Here is a 4,852-nt window from a genome sequence, read left to right as displayed (position 1 = left end):
TGGAGAACTATGGAAAGTACTGATAAGTCAGATGCAGGAAAACAAAACAAGCCTGGATGTTTTGTTGGCATGGTAATAGAAAGCACATTGGTGGCTGGAAAGCTGCATCAGTGTGCACAAACCGATCAGAGGTTTTTAAGGGGCAAGTGCCAGAGCTGCTTTAATAATATACCTGCAAAGATAAAGTTTCTTTACCTTGTCCAGGAGTAGCAGATAGAGAGGTAAACAATATTCAACTCCTCCAAGGAGTGGCACGGTGTCACAGTGGTTAGCACTGCTGCCTCACAGTGCCAGAGACCTGGGTTCAATTCCCGCCTCGGGCAACTGTCTGTGTGGAGTTTGCACATTGTCCCTGTTTCTGCGTGGGTTTCCTCCCACAGTCCAAAAATGTGCAGGTTAGGTGAATTGGCTGTGCTAAATTTCCCGTAGTGTTAGGTGCAGGGGAATGGGTGTGGGTGGCCGCGCTTTGGCGGGTCGGTGTGGCCTTGTTAGCCCGAAGGGCCTGTTTCCACGCTGTAAGTAATCTAAAATTAAGGGACACAGGATCGTGCCTGCCTGTGATGCAGAAGTATGGGGAAATGTGTTACTCCTGAAGAACTATGCGTATGGAAATTCATGGTGGGACGGAACATTGCTCAATGAGGCTAGAGTGGGGACTTTGTGGTGGGAATTCTGAACAAACTCTCAGCTCCAAGAATACAATTTGTGCTTGACAACCGGTAAGCCTGCTGCATACTTCAGTTGAAAAGCCAGTCGAGATGCAGACAAAAGTAGCAATGCTGGACGTTGAAAAAGGAATTTTTCCAGATTGTGTCTTTAGGCGATCACAGAGTCACAATCTGAAGTCGGAGAAATCAAAAGGCACAGAATAGGAAGCTGAAATATGAATTTGTCCACTTATGTTAATTAATACTTATTTGCATCTTTTATTGGATGTAGGGAACCTACACAATGCATCAAGATTACAAATATTTTATTGTCAGATAAGTGGGACACATCAGGGGACAAACGTTAAAAATGCAAGTATATTCAGCTCAGCTATGCTACTGAGTTACAGCAGAAAGATGAAAAATTAAAGCAGTTGGATCAGAAGACATATATTTCCAAGGAGAGTGAATGCATCCCTGAGTGATTTTACTCAGCAAATGATATGTTAAGGGGGAAATGGAGACCAACACATATTCAAGCACGTGAGAAATGGGCAGAATGTTTTTTTCCATTAGGGAACAGAAACGTGGTGCTGCAAGTGCCGCATGTGCCACAAATTGGATGTCACTTAGGTGTGAGGAAAGTGGAGGCTCAAATACAAAGACATTTTTACTGGCCTGGATTGCAGAGGAATGTAGTTGAATTTTGCCAGACGTGTCATACATTTCAACTAAACCATGGGAAATAATAAAGCCTGCACCTTTAATATCTATTGCAGCGGTCAAAGAACCTTTCTTAAGTGTCTTGATGCATTGCGTAGGTTCCCTACATCCAAATAAAAGACGGAAATAAGTATTAATTAACATAAATGGATGTATTGGCAAGATTTATAAATACTGTTCAATTGTGCAATATGACAGTTAAAAGGATTGAGGAAGAATTACGATTTAAAAAAAAGATAAGGACTACCATCAGAGGTACAATTAGATCAAGGGTCAAACTTCACATCTAAACATTCCAGGGAGTATATAGATAGCTTAGGAATAAAACACATCAAATCTACTGTGTACCATCCAGAATCACCGGGTGCACTGGAAAGGTGACGTCAATTATTAAAGACTATGTTGAGGTTTTATGGTTCGGTGTAGCCAGATTATTTCCATAAGGGAGTTGCGTTAGTGCTGTTTGTGATCTGAGATGTACCAAAAGAATCCACAAAACTCAGTCCACCTGAAACCAATTTTGGGCATAAAGTAAGAGTACCATTAAAATTTATTAAGGAAAAATTAATCAGTCAGATTACAGAGAGCACGCATTTGGACGATCTGTCCAATTTTAGTGTTGGACTAAATAATGTTGGGGAGTTTTCGAGACAGCATTTAAAAGTATCGCAGCAAATTATGAAGCAGTAAATGGATGAGAAACGACAACATCAGAATTTTGCCACTGGTAACAATGTATTATTTAAATTTCATGCATCGGTCAAACGTTAAAGCAAGGTTTAGAAGACCTTATCAAATTGAGAGGAAATTGAACGAGGTTAGCTACTTGACCGGAACTCCTGGCATGAAGGAATCTCACAGAATGTGCGATGGGAATATGCACAAATGGTATTTTGGCGGAGAACGAACGTAAGAGGAGAATGTGTTATTGACTACAACACACTGGGAAGAACCAATTTCAGTGAATTCTGCATTGGACGTTCCTGAAATGAAATTGGACAAGGCAAAAGTTATTGGTATAATTATTCAGTTATCTTCCAGAAGAAAATCGTACGAGTTTTACTCTTGCATGGGGAGATCTGCTGAAATAAACTGGGAATTAATGACCTAATTGTAGATGATGTAAATATAGGAGATGCTGTTCTGATTTTGTAACATCTTTGCAGGCATAACCCTGTAAGGTGGGTGCAAGTTCAAAAGGAGATACCATGTATACGCCAAGATGGCATAACCGAAGTGAGTTTCAATGAATGGAGTTCACCCATCATTATGGTGCCAAAGCCAGGTAAGACCCAACAGTTATGTATGAACTATCACAAAGTCAATGTTGTTAGAAAGACTGATGCATATACGTATCTGCAGTTGGAGGACTGTGTGGAAGAGATTGGAAGAGCAACTTATATTTCCAAGTTGGACTTCCTCACAGGTTACTGGCAGTCATCTTTGTCGTAAAGATCAAAGACAATTTTGTAACGCCAACTGGACTGCAGAAATTTAAAGTAATGCCGTTTGTACGAAAAACACTTCACTCACATCTCAGAGGTTAACTGACAGGGTAATTGCCGGTTACGCAACTGCCTGATGTGTATTGTGCCTGGTGACATTCAGTCTCTCATGGATTGAATATTTACAGCATTTATCGGGCTTGTTTGATCGAATTCGGAAGTCAGACTGGTTTGTAAACCTAGCTGAATGTGAATCTGCCAAAGCCAAAATCCCCTTCCTGGGATATGTCGTTGAACACGGAAAAATAGCCCCACGGGATGCGCAAACGAACGTTGCGGGGGACTTTTATACATTGTTGATGAAAAGAGCAGTACGACGGTTTACTGGAATGAGTGGCTTTCACTGAAAGCTTGTGCTGATTGTTAGAAGTGTGTCTGCTCCACTCACCGAATTGATAAAAACAGCCATGAAATTTCAGCGACACAAGAATTTCAAAAGGTATTTGACAGCCTAAATACTTTGTTAACCATTGCCAAAGTATCAGCCACACGTAATTACACGAAGGTTTTCAATGTGCCTATCGATGCCAGTGATGTGCATGTCTCTCTTCTTCTGCCCCTCTAATTTCGACAAGTAAAACTGTTTCATTTGTATTCTGTGTTTGTGGGGTTTAATTATCAGGGCTCTTGTGTAGTTTTGGAAAAGCATAATTAATCTACTTTAGATACCTGAGTTCTGTGGATCTTCTATATTCTGTTCGTTGTGTTTCATTGCTTAGTTTTGTGAAACATTTTCTCTCTGTTCTAAAAACTGGAAGTCAACCTAGCTAAAGTATTCCAAGTAAATTTTATGACATACTCACCAAAACAAATAGCGATGTTACGCTCTGGATTTCCTGCATAAATCGTCTCTCCGAGGCAAAACGGGGGTTCTTCTTCTCAGAGCACAGCTGATTGTGAGGAGACATAATTGACGTGTACGAAATAATGAGGAGCATGGAATTACAGATTGAAGGAACCATTTGCTCTTGGTCGATCACCAGGGTTTGTCGATTTCAGACAAGATGTAGAAAGCTTTGAATAGATATGTTGGAAAACATTACCAGTCTGCGGGTGGCATACTCTGGAAATCACTCTCTATTAAGATTAGTTGGACATTTAACTCTTCATTCTTCTCTGAATCCATTTGCCAAAGAGTTTCAAAAAATGCTCAAAGCCCAGCATTCCCGCGTGCAACAATGATGCGATCAATAGCTTTGTGAAATGGAAAGGTGCCCATGACCAACGTGTGAGACTATTCGGCTTCCCTTCTGTGATGACGCTGGAACATTGACTCTCATGCTCTTGGGGGCATTTATTGAAGGCATTCTCGTTCCTGTCGATTAAGAACTCAAACCTTATTTCAGCTGCAGAAAAAACAGTTTGCAATGCGTAAGAAACGACTGCACTTCCCTCGAGCCAGGTAGGATTCGAACCTACAGTCTCCTGATCCGTAGTCAGGCGCGTTAGCCATTGCGCCACTGGCCCGATGCGCATTTAGCGACTTAGGAGCCGTGATGTTAGTACTGGCATGATTAACAGCAGTGATGTTCTCCAGTTGAACAAGCAACAAACATAATTTCTGCAACTGCTTCAGTCCAATCTTCATCACCTTTCAAAGCAGCGAATTTTCCAAAACAAAACATATATGTCCACATGAAGCTTCCATTCACACTCTGTCTGCTCAGTCATTCAATGGAATCAATGCTGATCTGATGAAATTCGAATCCACTTCTTCAGCACAACTGACATGAACGTGAGACTAATCACCACATCGTATATACCAGTTAAGTTTTCAGATGTTTCGATTACAGTAACGACCTTTGCGAGTACGCAGGAAACTGAATACTGTGACCCGAGCAAAAAAATCCCATCATGGAAATTAACCCAGTGCAAAGTCAACCATATAAGGAGGGGTAGATGATGTAAGAAATTCCTCTGCTTCTCTCTGCACAGATGCTTCTCCAAGAATTGAATCTTTGCAGAATTATTCTTTGT

The 4,852-nt window shown here is 41.0% G+C and overlaps 1 non-coding gene across 1 annotated transcript; it reads right to left on the bottom strand.

Moving 5' to 3' along the window:
• Positions 1 to 4,269: 4,269 nt before the first annotated feature.
• trnar-acg (transfer RNA arginine (anticodon ACG)) lies at positions 4,270 to 4,342 on the bottom strand. Its single transcript has one exon. It is a non-coding gene; the product is annotated as a tRNA-Arg (tRNA).
• Between the last annotated feature and the right edge of the window lie 510 nt (positions 4,343 to 4,852).

This window comes from Chiloscyllium punctatum, chromosome 28 (assembly GCF_047496795.1).
Source record: "Chiloscyllium punctatum isolate Juve2018m chromosome 28, sChiPun1.3, whole genome shotgun sequence".
Lineage (NCBI taxonomy): Eukaryota > Metazoa > Chordata > Chondrichthyes > Orectolobiformes > Hemiscylliidae > Chiloscyllium > Chiloscyllium punctatum.
Note: the sequence above shows the minus strand (reverse complement) of the source record. Positions and strands in the feature narration are given on the sequence as shown.